A 15605-nucleotide genomic window follows, 5' to 3' on the forward strand; every position below is an offset into this window, starting at 1 on the left:
CTGCATTGGCAGGCGGATTCTTAACCACTGTGCCACCAGGGAATTCCCGAAAACTGATGTATTTTTTGAAATGTCCTGCTAAAACAGCTCTTTTCTGAGAATTTTGTTTTAAGAATTTTGCAATTTAGAATTCCTCTGTTATCATCTGGGCTTTCTCTTTTACTCTGGCGGCCACAGCTCAAATGTTGGAGACCAACGACATCGAAATTATCTCAGTAGTCTAAGAGTACAGTAGGAATTAAAAGCATAAATGACCAACATCAGAATCTTTCCAGGGACTTCCCTGGTGGTCCAGTGGGTAAGACTCCTTGCTCCCAATGCAGGGGGCCCAGGTTCGAACCCTGGGCTGGGAACCAGATCCCGCATGCATACTGCAAATAAGACCCGGCACAGCCAAAATAAATAAATAATAAAATAAATTAAATACATTTTAAAAAACTGCAAAAAGACTAACAAGACTTGATCCATTTAAAAAAAGAATCCAGATTTGGCAGAGACAATTTGAGAACAGGCGATTCCAATCCCTAGGGCAAGGGACAAAAATGCAAAAGTAACAAGATAGGACAGGGCAACAGATGGCAAATTCCTATGGCTTCCCACTTTTGCCTACCATTGGCTGAAAAAAATTTTCTTTTCAGAGACGGTTTAGAAGTTGTGCTGTTTTATTTTTAGGTAACAGTGAGAAATTGCCTCAAAGTGTACGTGCCAACATCGCTTTCCTGGTTCTATGGTACTTCCTGAGAGAAGAACTTCATTTCTACGGGAGCTGGTGATTGAGGTGAATCCTGTAATAAAAGTAGGTTCACAGGGTACATCCCCAGGGGTGATTGACTATGACCAGGAGCTCCTGAGCTTTCAACGCTTCCCTTGAAATTTGCTTCCACACGCAGACAGCGGCCCAGGCGGATGTGGGTCTGGGCCTTCTCCCAAGAGAAGGGAGCACTGAACACTTCAGCTTACGTATCTCCTTGGGGCTCCTTAGTCGGCGGGGGGAGGGGAGGTGGGGAAGCTGCTGCTGTGAAGTACTCCCTTTGTGGGGAGACCTGGAGTAGTCAGAACTTGGGGTGTCAAGGGAAACCTGGCTGACACACCACAGTAGATCCCCAGGTTCCCAGGTACAGAGGCCTCTCCATATCCCTCCGATGTCTTGGACTGGGCAGAGGGTGCAAGGACAGGGCCTCCCAGAGCTGTGCTTCCCAACAGGGGAAGAGCCGGGTGGACGGTCTCTGTCTAGGAATGATGGGCACTGGCAGAAGCTGGACACGTGCCACCGTGCTGACAGGGGGTCTTATTCCATCTGGTGCTCCAAAAACATTGGAAGGCCACAAAGCTAGCAAGTGCACTGCCTTCCTGTCGTAAGTATTCTCTGGTCGCTCTTTTAGTGTTTGAATTGGCTGTAAGTAGAAGGACAGAGAGATCAAGTTAGAGAAAGCACTTCCTGGCTGGAGTATACAGGCGGCGCCAGGCTAATTGACAGTTTTGGCCTAAAAGAACCTTTTTTTTTGAGGGAGCAGTGCACATATGACTTCTGTAGGAGATAAAGGGAGCATCTGAGGCTGGGGTGACATGCAATAGGTAAGTGTGGTTGAAGTTGGGCTAAACTGGGAAACTGGTTTGGCTTTTGCCTGATTTGCCTACATTTTGAATGCCATCTGTCCTCTGAGATACAAAACTTAGAGAATGGGGAAGCAATTCCTGGGGACAGGTCCATGTCAGTGTCCCCAAGTAGAAAGGTCCTAAAGCATCCTTAGATCGCTGCTGTACCCTGGTCACTGCCACCCACCACCAGAGTCATTTGCATGCTGGTGCTTTGACTAAACAGTTAAGATGGGCTAGATATTTTCTATCCTTTCATTTTTCTCCCCTTTATTACCAGTGTGTCACAATGGTAGGACATCTTCAACAAAGAAGTCTTTTTGGCACAAGTGAGCGATATTCCACAAACCCCATGACTCATCAGTGTCCTTTCATTTGGTCTAATATCTTTATATCCTTCTTGTCTCCATTGACCTATTTTTCATCACCAGTTTCCCATTAGAGTAGTAAAGTGCCATGAACAAAAACTATAAATAGGTCAGAGTTTTTCTTGAGCCCAAGTTCTGTTGGTCTTGCTAAGGGAGCCACAGAGCTTTTTAGGCAAGAGTTAGAGCCTACAAACACCCTAGTCATTATGTCCTAAATGATTAAATTTTTGGTTGGTGTCGTTGTTATTTTAGGATTTCCTTCAGGATGATATGAGAATTGAAATGGTTAGTTTCAGCTTTATATCTTCTAAACTTAGCCCAGGACCGAATTTTTCTGGTATGACAGAAGAATATTACATGAAAAAAAAAAAAAAAATCTGTTCTCGCTGAATCCGAAACATTTCTATTTGGGTTCAGTACACAAGAGGTTTGAAAAATTCAGACACACTCTTATTTTACCAGTCCCTCAAATATTACCAGAGTGCTAAGTTTCAACAATTCAAGTATGGACTTCTCTTGTCAATTATCTAAAACAAAAGTTCCTAACCTGGGAGCAATTCTGCCCTCCAGGGGACACTTGACAATGTCTGGAGACATTGTTGGCTGTCACATATGGAGGATAGGGGGGCTATTGGCATCTAGAGGGGACAGGTCAGGGATGCTGCTACACACCCTGCAATGCACAGGGCAACTCGGCAACAAAGAATTATCCAGCCCCAAAAGTCAGTCGTGCCGCTATTGAGAAACCCTGATCCAAAGTAACAATTCTTTTAGGAAACATAAATGCTATTATTGACTTACCAGCATCTGAACTATATAGTAGCTTTTTCTGTACCCAGGACTGCTGTCACTGCTCTCTTCTGGCAAACCAAGCACCCTTTTCTATAAACAGAAAAATGAAGTTGTCTTAGAACCCCTTTTTTCTTTTGGTCTGTTGCTTCCTTTCCAAATAGGTACCTATTACTCAAAATGTGGAGAAGAGCTACTCAAAGTACACATACTAAGTGTGTGGCTCTGGCAAGATATACAATGTCTTGGATAAAATGGGAAACGTGCAAACAGACTCAGGGCAAGTCAAGGGCCAGAAGCGGTCTCTGTCCCCATCCCTCCTTCTCACCGGAGCCCTGGCCTCACATACTTTCTTGCCTTGTGTCTCTGTGTCTCTGCTCTGTAGCCAGAACCAACCTTGGCCTTCTCATCCCAGCTTCCTCCTCGGCTGGGACCTCAGAGACGGTGCAAGTTGGTCTGCGAGCCCATGTGCAAAATTACCCCTGACACCACCCCACGCCCCCTCAGCCAGACCCCAGGAGCAAGCCAGGTTTCAACTTTGACTTTTATCTCCTCCCCGCAAAAACACACACCTTTTCAGCTATGTGTGTATGTTGGGTAAAATTCCCTTTTTTTTTCTTCTATCTTCAGAGGATTTCCACTTACATCGTCACATTAGGCCCTTTGTGACATCCTGTAATGTTCCAAAATATTTTTAGTCCCTTGGATGAATTAAGTGAATAATAATGCCAAAAGTATCTCATGAAAAAAAATGTGTAAATAGAAAGCATCGCTCTGAATATAAAATTATCAGAATCCGTGGTTAAAACAGTATGTTCTCATTTCTGATACCAACCCTATGAAGAAGGCATACAGGAATTGCAGATGTCCTTTGTTCCTGAAGCCATAACTGGGCTGCTATGAACTAAGTATTTGTGTCCCCCTACAATTCATATACTGAAACCCTAATTCCCAATGTGATAGTTTGGAGGTGGGGTCTTTGGAACGTAATTAGGTTGTGAGGTTGGAGTCCTCATGACTGGGCTTGGTGCTTTTATAAGACAAGACACCAGAGAGCTTGCTTCCTCTCTCTCTGCCACGTGCGGATACAAGATGGTCGTCTGCAAATCAAAAAGAGAGGCTTCACCAGGAATGGATTGGCCGGCACCTTGATCTTGGACTTCCCAGCCTCCAGAACTGGGGGAAATCAGTTCTTATTGTTTGAATCACCCAGTCTGATATTTTGTACAGCAGCCCAAGCAGACTAAAACATGGACTCAGCAGGAAAGAGCGCCAAGATCAATTAGCAATGTCCATCCTGATTAAGCCAGATGGGCAGCGATGGTATGTATGCTCATAGTTCCCATTAATTCTAGATATATAGTAGACATATATCTCTATCTATCTATCTACCTTTTTGGAAAGAACAAGAATTCTTTCTTTTTGGGGGAATCATTCTTGTATCCCCATACCATGGGTCAAGAAATATATGTTGAATAAATCACTTGTACAAATTCTAAAATTCACACATGACCCTGTATGTTACTCTATCTCCCACGGAACGGGTGAGAACCAGGGACAATATTGCCGAGTCTAGATGCCTATGCGGGGTGACCAGCCAGACTGACTTGCTAGGTTAGTCATTTGTTCCCATAAATCAGTCAATAGCAGCACACAATTCAAGTTTCCACAAAATGACAAGTTATATGTTACAGACTTCTAGGTTGCTCGTGAATAATGGGGACTGTGATGACAAAGCCCAAACTTTCACTGTGAGGTGCCCCACCAGCAAAAGAGTGGATGCCGTTCCTCTAGAGGCCTAGTAGGAAAGCCATTGCCTACTGAAATATATGCTGGAGTCTCCCATTTCATCTTAAATATTTACGTGAACTTTGAACTCTATGCCACAATATGCTTAGTATACTACTAACATGTTTTAAATCACCAGTTAAATTTTTCTCAAAAAAAAAAAAATCTTCCAGGAAACTAGTAGGATCTAGTTCCCTGACCAGGGATTGAACCCAGGCTCCCTGCATTGGGAGCGCAGAGTCTTAACTCACCACACCACCAGGGAAGTCCCTATAATAATGTTCCAGTCTTCGAAGAGGTATCATGTTGAGCTCATGGCTTGGCCCACCTCTGACCTGCCACCGGGTCCTCTGAAGGAGCACATTGTGATAGATGAGAAGGGTGGGTGTGATACATGACATGCCCTAAATGGACTTTGGTAGGTGTGGCAGGTCGAACCGTGTTCCCTAGAAAGACCTGTACAAGTTCTAACCCTCAGTACTGTGACTGTGACCTTCTTTGGAAATAGGGCCTTTGCAGATATAATTGAGGATCTCCAGATGAGTTCATCCTGGATTTAACCCAATAAGAGAGTTTTAAGACACAGAGAAACAGGGGAGAAGGCCTTGCGAGGATGGAGGCAAAGACTGGAATTATGCTGCCACCAGCCAAGGAACTTCAAGAGCCAATAGAAGCTGGAGGAGGCAAGGAAGGATTCTCCCTAAAAGCCTTTGGAGAACACATGGCCCTGCTGACACCGTGACTTCTGACTTCTAGACTCTGAGAATAAACTTCTATCGTTTTAAGTCACCAGGTTTGTGCTAATTTGTTACAGCAGCCCTAGGAAATACACGTAAGAACTACAAAAATTACAATTCCAAAGATAATACTGCCAATATCTGAACCCTGCTCTGACCGTGTGTCAGAAGTCCATTTTAACCACTGATCTCAGGCAAAGGGGCAAAGCTACAATGAATCTGAAATCCAGTCTCCAAACAGCTCTGCTAACTACCCTCACAGATGCTTTGCAAAATAGATCTTTATCTTAAGAACATTATAGGTGTTTTTGGCCAAATGCAGGCCATAACCAAAAATATACAAAGTCGGATGAATCCCAAGAAAAAATTCTTGCCTATAAAAATTGGATTTGTATCTCAAAATACTTCGACCTCATAAGTGTCCTTGATGCTCACCTACTGCCTATTACCATCTTGTAAAAGTATCTAGTGGTTTATTTAATTGTGAAGATTGTCAGAAGATGTATTTCAATGTTTTTAAAAGTATCTTAAAATAACATAAAGGCCTAATGCATCTGGCATTGGCAAATATGACTTGGAAAATCAATTCTGTATATTTTTAGACCATACTACCAGACAATTTGGTCATATCCATCCATGTAATTAGAAGAGCTGGAAAATGGGGCACTCTCTAGCAGTATAAACTGAAAACTTTGAAAATGTTCCACAAAATGCTAGGAAAGGAAAAATCATTTTATACATGGCTGATGAGAGAGAATCGATTAGAAAACAAAACCAAAATAAGCGTGTTTAAGATGCTGAAGGTGATATTAATGTTCTGACTTTGTAAATATTAAAAACATTATTATAGGGACTCCCCTGGTGGCGCAGTGAGTTAAGACTCTGCGCTCCCAATGCAGGGAGCCTGGGTTCCATCCCTGGTCAGGGAACTAGATCCCACATGCATGCCACAACCAAGAGTTCACGTGCCGCAACTAAGGAGCCTGCCTGCCGCAACTAAGACCTGGTGCAACCAAATAAGTAAGTAAATAAATATTAAAGAAAAAATAAAGTGCTTCAAAGCAGTGCAGGGAATGCGAGTGTGTCTGGGATGATCTGACTTGACTGGTGTGGGGGAGGAGGGAGGGTCAGGGAAGTGCTGTTTAAACTACACTCCCAGGGAGACTAGCAGTTAAGAGATATTGAGGGAGGAGCAGGGCTGCTCTGGGTGAGGAGTGGAAGGAAAAAATATTTCAGACGAAATAAGCAGCACACTGGAGACTCTGAGTCAGATCTCTGTTGTTCTCCTTTTCCATCTCCCTCTGTACCCATGGGCTCTTCTCTGCGTCTTCAAACAAAAACCTAAACTTGAATATTTTTTTAGGTAGAATGTGTTGTGGAGTTATTCTTGAGCAGAAGGACCTTCCCCTTATCCAATTTAGTCTCTCTCTCTCTCCCTGCCTTGGAGTCGGTAACTTAAACATTGCTTCTGAACATGTATTGATTCCTAAGTTACCCTTAGTCACCTTCATTTTAGCATAAATGAATTTAGATCCTTTCTTGAAAGAGGGAATGGATATAAAAGGGTATAAGAATGGGGGAAAAAATTTGACATAATCTATCTTATCTCCAGAGTATAGGAAACCTAGATGTCATGTGCCTTTGTGTTCCTATAGGTAAATCTAGGTACCCTGGAAGGGGAAGAAGTGGGAACACACCAGTGACTACTCACCATCTGAGACGTGGGAACTCCATGGAGAAAGACCAGAAGACTCACACGCTGCGCCATGCTGAGGTGCTGAAAGCACAAGTGAAACTTTTTTATTTCTATAAAGAAACATGTGCGTGCGTATACATAGATGATGTCTTGATCATTCAGCCTTTATTTATTAAACACCCACTGTGTACCATGGGAAGTAGAGCACAGAGGTGCTGGAGCAGGTGGGACTTGAAATACTGACTTTGACACTTGCTAGCTGTGTGACCTGGGGCAAATTATTTAACCTCTTCATGCCTCATTTTCCTCATCTATAAAATGGAGATAATATTAAAAGCTATTTCACGCTTCCTTAATAGCACAGTGGTTAAGAATCCGCCTGCCAATGCAGGGGACACGGGGTCGAGGCCTGGTCCGGGAAGATCCCACATGCTACAGAGCAGCTAAGCCCGTGCACCACAACTACTGAGCCTGCGCTCTAGAGCACGCGAGCCACAACTACTGAGCCTGCGTACCACAACTACTGAAGCCCACGCGCCTAGAGCCCCTGCTCTGCAACAAGAGAAGCCACCACAAGGAAAAGTCCGCGCACCGCAACGAAGAGTAGCCCACGCTCGCCGCAACTGGAGAAAGCCTGCGCACAGCAGTGAAGACTCAATGCAGCCAAAAATAAAATAAATAAATTGAAAGTAAATAAATAAATAAAAGCTATTTCAAGGGTGATTATGAAATTTGAATGAGGACATGCACTTATGAAGCACTTAAAATAGTGCATGGAACATGGCGGCCCTCTATATGTTTTTATCTTTTATTATTACCATCATGCTCTGAGCTGAGCACAAATAGAGAAGAATTCATAGTCTATTTAAGAGATCAAATAAAAAGAGTGGATTTCTGCCTGCACTGCTTACTGCTTCATCCCTTGCTCACAGTGATTACTCATTAAATATTTGCTGAGAGGATCCATAAACCGGACGCAACGCAGGGTGAGTTTGACCTGAACAGTGCCTCGCACAGCTGTCTAGGTCAGAAGATGGACATTTCAAGAGCAAAACATACCTAAAGCAGAAGTACCTGACGGTCGTATGTGTCCTAGAAAATCAGGCTCTGGTTAAGCACGTGACACCACCAAGATCCTGGCTGCTTCTTGACCAGTATCACCCCAACCCCATGGTAGGTGGTCAATATTCTTCAGGCACAGAGGCCCTTGAGGTATTTTCCAGGGATCCTGACTCCATAGAGTGGTGGGTGACCCTGTAGGCTTCTCCAGGAGCCACTGGACACCCACTGAGCCCTGTGAGTCAGTGAGCCTGGTTCCCCGAGGGCAAAGAAAACAGGGGACAGCTCCCCAGCTGGACTTGTCTTTCTCCTGGGCTTAGTTCCTGGTGTCAGGGAGACACTGCAAGTCACACCTTTGGAGGCAGGAACCATCTGAAGAGCTCTGATGTGAATATTTGTTGACTATTGAAGGGCAGCAGAATATGCCACCCCAAATTATGCCTCTTTGGCATCTGAGTTATTTTGAGCTTAAGGCCACTGAGACCCAGTAGATGCAGGAAAAGTTCTAAAAACAGGGAATAAGTTTTCCTTTTGTAAAGATTTCCACTTGTGAACGATGTCTCCCTCTCTGGTACCAGGAAGAGGAGGGCTCTTAACAACCGTTACCAATGGAGAAGGCATGACTTGAACCTGCGTAACAAGCCTTCCTAAACTGCCCCTGTTACTGTGATTTCTCTGGTCACCTTCCCGTGACTGGTCTCCCACACCCAGAAACCCCAAACACCTTTCCTTTGTTTTAGCCTAAGATAGGCTATGAGCCCAAATTCTAACCCCCTCTTTGGGTTACTCATCGCTGGGTGCTCCCTTGTGTACATGCATGATGCACATGTTAATAAACTTCCGTTTTTCTCTTGTTAATCTGTCTTTGCCAGCTTACAAGGCCCCAGTTGGAGAACCTAAGATGGGAAGAGGAAAAAGAGATTTTTTTCCTTCCCTGCGCTATTTCCTGCCTACTTGTCACTCTAAAAGCCTTTACTGAGAGCTTTCTATATTCCAGGTCCTGTGTAGTGTGCTTTTCACACATGATTTCATTTAATCCTTGCAGTAACTACATCAGGTGGGTATTTTATATGCATATTTTGTAGATGAGGAAGCCAAGGTTAGAAAGGTTAATAACTGCCCCGAGGTCACATCAAAGGAGGTGGTACAGCAGGGTTTGAATGTCTGTCTTGACTCCAGTTGATTCTTTCTGATCCCCAGGCCTCTGTTTCTTACTTGGCCCTTTGGAGTTGGACAGGGAAATGGGCATGCGTGAATATTTTACCATTTACGCAGAGCTTTTCTCAAAGCAGCCTAGAGCAGTGGTTCTCAGGTAGATCCAGGCAAAATTGAACTTTATTTGGAATTTTCCAGGAACTGTCCACCATTTTGGAAAATCAAATCACCAATGGCCCACCACTTGCATTTGTGCGTGTTGTATTCATGGGGGTCTGTCTGGAAACCAAGGAGCTGACAAACACTGTCTTCTAACAGTGTCATGCCTGAGCATCTACATATTGAAATATCTATAAATCACCCTCTTTAGTTCTGCTTTATAGCACAGTTAGAGGATTATATTAGTTCTTTGGAGGTAAGTATACAGGTAGATGGTTTTATCTATGCATTTCATTACTGGAGACTCACCTGAGAATTACAAAATATTTGTATGTAAAAGGGGGTGTTGGGTCTGATAGGTCTGGGAGAAGGAGGGAGAACAAAGCTAAATGGAATCTGGGAGCTTAAAAAGACTGCAGTACTGTCTGGACTTCCTGCCCTGGTTGTGGGTCTCTCCCCCAAGCATCTCCTGTTCTGGTGGCTGCCCTGCTGACGTCTGCTCTGGGAATCCAAGCAGAGGAAGAACCAGCATGAGTGGCAGCCCCTTGGCAGCAGCTAGTCCTAGGAAGGCACCCTGAGGAGGGAACAGGGCTCTTTGGCCACCAGAGAATGGCAGCCAAGAACCCTTAAAGATTTCCCCTGAGAAGTGAGAAAATGACAGACACAGAGAAATGCTAAGACAAGGTGGCAGTTGAGAGAGAACGGGAAGTACAAGGTAGGCCCAGTTGGTGGGAAAGGAAGCCTGATGCTCTGCACAGGAGACTAGGTGTGTCGGGGCAGACCAGTGACGGCACGTAGGCTGGTTCCAGGTCATTTGCTGCCAACTCCCGAGGCCACTGGTAAATGTTGACCTAGCTAAGGTGGGTGTTCTGGTTGGGTTCAAGTGCAAAGCTCAGCTTTCACCTAATTAAGGGTTTTCGTTTGCCCTCACCTCCCTGGATAATGATAGCTAATAACAAAAATAACTCACAGTTGCCATGCTGCAGACACTGGTCCAGGTTCTTTCATTGTATTTGTTCATGCCTCACAAGAGCATCCTGAGGCAGGGACTTGTATTTCTATTTCTATCTTATGGATGAGGAAACTGAGGCAAAGTGAGGTTGAATAATTTGCCCAAAGCCCTGGCTCTGAAATGAAGATCGGGATTCCAACCCAAGTACTTAGGCTGCTATGGACTGAATTGAGTCCCCCTCAAATTCATATGTTGAAGCCCTACCCCCCTCCCCAGGTATGGTGAAATTTACAGGTGCGTCTTTGGGAGATAATTAGGTTTCGATGAAGTCATGAGGCTGAGATCCTAATGATAAGACTAGTGCCCTTAAAAGAGACCAGAGAGATTGCTTGCTCCCATACTCTGTCTCTCTGCCATGTGAAGATACCACAAGAAGGTGACTGTCTGCAAGCTAAGAAGAGAACCCTCACCAGAACCTGACCATGCTGGCACCTGACCATGCCCAGCCTCCAGAACTGTAAGAAATATATTTCTGCTGCTTAATCCACCCAGTCTATGGTACTGTATTATAGGAACCCAAGCTAAGACACAGGCCTGCTGTACTGCTCCCAAGACTTGCTCTTCAGGCCCCTTGTTTCTATATATATGTGGTACAGTTCCAGGTGTTGGGGTACCTCTGTACCTGGAAGTCACCTCCCTGTCATATACAATGATACTGTCTACTTTTATTTTCCCATGAATCTAGGGTCTTCCTCTGACACACACCTGACCAGCACTCCCCATAGTGGGCCATTCCCAGATTACGCTGATACTCTGTAGTGTTGTCTAAGGAATATTAACTCCCAAAGATGACCTCTCTTTCCCTCCCTGTGATATTGTCTGATATTCCACCTTTAGAGAGTCATTCCTTTGACTGAATTTACTGCCTCTCCTAATATTCAGTTCAATCCAATAAACATTTATTGAGCAACATTTACTGTGCAAGGTGGCAGGGATAAAGAGATGAAAGTTATTACCTTTTATATTAAAGGCTTGTCAGTCCTGCCAGTTCCACTGACTCCTTACGAAGGAAAAGCAACCTGACCAGTCTGGCCACATATAAGAGAACTGCTCAGTAAGAATGCGCCATATCAGAGGAGAATTAAGCACCCATGTTTGGTCAGGGACAATGGGATGTGAAACCAGGCCTGCCTGGAAAGAGGGTCAGAGAGAATAAATTTCCCAGGGTCCCAAATAACTTCCAGAAATCTAGAGAACCACCTCAAGAAAGGCCAAGCGGGGAGCTATGTCATAATAATTTAAAATTTTTAAATAATAATAATAGAACAGAAATAACAAAACTAATCCTCACTAAGCTCTCATTACAGCCAAAGCACTGTGCTCTCCATCTGATCTTCCCAACAATGCTACAAAACAGGTTTTAATAACCAGTACATGTTTAAATTACCTGGTCAGTTGCATTTTCTTAAAAGCTTGCTGGAATGACGTTAGGAAAACTATAGTAAACAATCTGAGTAAAATGACCCTTTTATCCAAGAGATGCTAATTTTTAAAACATCTTGTAGGTATGGGGCTGTTTTGTTTCCTTCATCTCTTCTCTTAAACTACTCACTCCTCTAGAGGTTTAGCAAAGGAGAAAACATATTTAATGACTACAGTCTTATCATTTCAAGTTTGAACAACAAAGAAACGTACGGGAAAATCTTTCCCAGCCACAGACTTTGCAGATTCTGTATCTGCCTTTTCCCTTCAGCGAATCTGCTGGGGGAGACCACAGGGAAGAAGGAATTGGAAACCTTGCAGGCAAATCAACAGGCTCGCTCACCTAACAGACTTCTACCACCGTGGTCTCTGTTTCTTTTTTTTTTTTAATCATGTGCTTCATCAGTAAACAATTTTGAGTGTGCACCATATATATATGCATATATATGTGTATGTGTATATATCATAATTATTTACCCGTTTTAAGCATGTTCTATTGCATATTTATTATGTACATTATAGAACTCACTAAAAAATAAGTTTAAAAGTATGAATTTAAAAATTAAAAAATTCTAAAATCTTTTCCTACCCCTGTGGGTCTTGTTGCCCGCCCCCAGGATACAAACATTCCACTCTACTCCAGTGACGATTTCATGTTGCCATATCCGCCGGAAATAGCTCCTGCTCTAGCTGATGCCTGAAGGTCGCTGAGCCCTGAATCCATAAATCAATAAATCAGAGCATAGGCATTTCCCTCCAGACCCCTCAAGACTCATCTGCTGCCGCTAGAGCCTTCTAAGACACGCAGGAAGCTCTACCAGAGAGCAAAACCCGCCAGACATTCTCTTAACCCCACAAAACGCCCGTGGCTTTGTGTGTTTTCTAGATGGGAGGCCTTACGAAAGATGATGTCAGATGGGGAGTGACAGTCTGTTTTCAGGATTTGTTTTTGAGAGAATTGCTTACCCCTGGCTTTGAAGCCAACCACACGCCCTTGATCATACATAATTATACCGAGGCTGGGGGGGGATCATGCACTTCAGAAGCTGGGTGAGGCCAGTACAGTACACGGACCGTGAATTCCTGACCACCAGAGAACCCCTCAAAGAAAGAGAACCAAATCCTGTAGACAAGTAACATTTGAAATATTTTGTGTGTAAGTTTTAATTTTTTTCCAGATAAAAACTACCATTGTTGTCAGAGAAAACTACAAGGCACAGTCAAATTCTAATTAAGTGAATCTAAGTTACATCATGTCTTCTCCTGTGCTGGCCTTTGCTCCCATGTTATGCTTGGTGGGCAAATAGAAATGTACCAGAAAGTGTACACATCCACATCCTGCAAGGGAAGTTCCTCCAAGAGAGCTTTCTAGAGAGCAAATTTGTATCCTGCACACATGTACAGTATACTTACATGTACTTCAGTTCTATACTCCTGGTGTGAAACCTATTTAGTTATTGTATATGTTCTTTTCATACCCTACTAGCTTCAGTTCATAAAGATTTTATAGATTTAGTTAAGAGTTTTGCATTTTTCATAAATGAGATTTATCTTCGAGATTATTATGTCTACTTTGGTTTTGCCAAGAGGTTTTCAACCTTTGTAAAATGACTAAGAAAGAAGCTTCTCCGCTTTCTCTATGCTAACATATTAGTATTTATCACGCACGTATATTTCCTTATATTTTTCTAATCACATTGTGGCTCTCCTCAAAGGATATTCACATCTGCAGGGTTTCTGTGAGGATTATAGCACTAATGCTTTTCTTACCCTGCTTAAGCTACAAGAGGAGTTATTCTGGTCCACCTTTAAAGATTTTTTGAAACAGCATTTTTTCTTCCTGTTTTAAAGATATAAAACTCTGACTAATTTATTTTGGCCAAGGTAGAATACCAGAAGAGTCCTGGTTCCAGTGTAATCCCAAGAGAGACAACTGAAGAACAGGTAAACTTGGAAACTCCAATTCTAATTCACAGTGAAGAAGGAAGGAGAGGACTGGAGAGATTGATAACATTTATTATGTGGACGTGGAAATGTGAATTACTAACCATTGCCTGAGACAGGATTTGCTCTTTTTGAAGTCTAATATGAGGCTAGGAGGGCTCGGGAGTTTCCTGCAGGATGGATTTTCCAGCAGTCTTGTTCTGGATTTCAAAGGCCCGGTGAAAAGGGGAACGGAGGACCCTGTGCTTGTAGAGTTGAAGACAGGAGGGTTTAAGGATACATGGAAACCATTTATTCTTGCTTGGAAGGGGAGACACTCTGATCACGAAGCTGGTTTCCACTGGCGGAGTGTGATCTCTCCGGCTGTGCAGACTCCCGCGACTTCTCCACATACGTGTGTGTGGGAGGGGCGCTGCACGAGCTTTCTCCCTAGTTTGCTCAATTCAAAGTTAGAATGAGTGTTTGTGCAACTGACCTTTCAGGTTAAGGGCGATCATTTGCCGCATATTTGAAAGAAAGCATGTTTTGTCCTTGTGCTTGAAGCTTTAAACTGACAACGTATTTTCATCAATACAAGGACTGGATTTTCAAACGTGGTTTGCCAAATTTCATCTTTTTAGACTAGCTCTTTTAGTTACGTGTACAGAACCGCCAGATATCACATATCTTGCTGAACTGCCAGATATCACAGCGACGTCATTTGCCCCAAGCCCTTGAAGGAAGCAGCTAATTTATGTTGTTTATCTTTAAATTTGTAGAGTGTCCTTACCTTTAAGTTTTATTGGAACTGCACCACTAACAATGCTAGGAAAAGGACGCGCTAAATGAGATCACAAAAGGGGTTTGGAATATGTAGATGAGCGCAGTGACTGCTGGTCATGCTTAAGCTACACATATTTTTTCTAAGATTTTTGGCAATATCTAGATATCAAAATATTGCTGCTGGTAATGTTAGCTTAGAAACTCTTTATTCTAGAAGTAAGGGGGTCTATAGACTGCATGAGAAAAGTGATCTTATCTTTAGAGTTATTTGAATTTGAGGGTGAGGTGCCCGGCCATGGAACGATCTCACGCTTACTGGAAAGAAGAAGTATAGGGATCCTGCAGTTGTATTTTTTTAGCGCGAGTTTTAGTTTTCGTCTTTGGAGGTCATCCTTGCAATTCTCCCAAGTATTGGAAGTTTGCTTGTACAATCTGTGGTGTAAAGGAACTGTGTTCGTACTTTTCCCTGATATGTGTTATTTAACAAGGAAAGTGAGCTCTAAGCGCGTGTCAAATGCTTTCATAACATCGCCTTTTTTTTTTTTTTTTCAGCAGGTTTACTTTTATTTCGGAGTTATGTGTTATTCTAGGTAGCTATGCCTTCTTTCTTGAAACAGGAATGAACGGGTAGCATTCAAAACTTTGACAAGAAGAAAAGTAAGATCGCGGCTACGGTCGGGTTATAGTTAACGGGAACGTTTTTTATATCGCTTTTATGAATTATTTGCCGTAGACCCTTTTGTTTTGAAGTCAACGGGTTAGCGTTTTGCTCCTCCTGACATCTCTTAAGTAGGCCTTTCTTTTTTTTTTCTGTAAGGCCACTTGGGTAACTCGTGATACTTTCCACCTCCGATCCTTAATGACACTTGCTAGAGCTGTTTCCCACAAAGTAACATTTTCACAGGTTCCAGAGATCGGGACGTGGGAGGTTTTGGTGGGCTGTAATTCAGCCTACTGCATCAATAAAGCCTGCAGATTTGTCAGGAGCTAGAGAACGACACCACTAAAAGACGCTGGAAGTGTGTAAACATGCGCAGTGTCCTTTGGCCTTGTTCACGTTGTACATGTTTTTGCAAATATTTTGGGATCCAAGATGTTACCGCCTGGCGTTTACAATT

This window comes from Globicephala melas, chromosome 5 (assembly GCF_963455315.2).
Source record: "Globicephala melas chromosome 5, mGloMel1.2, whole genome shotgun sequence".
NCBI classification, from domain to species: Eukaryota; Metazoa; Chordata; class Mammalia; order Artiodactyla; family Delphinidae; genus Globicephala; species Globicephala melas.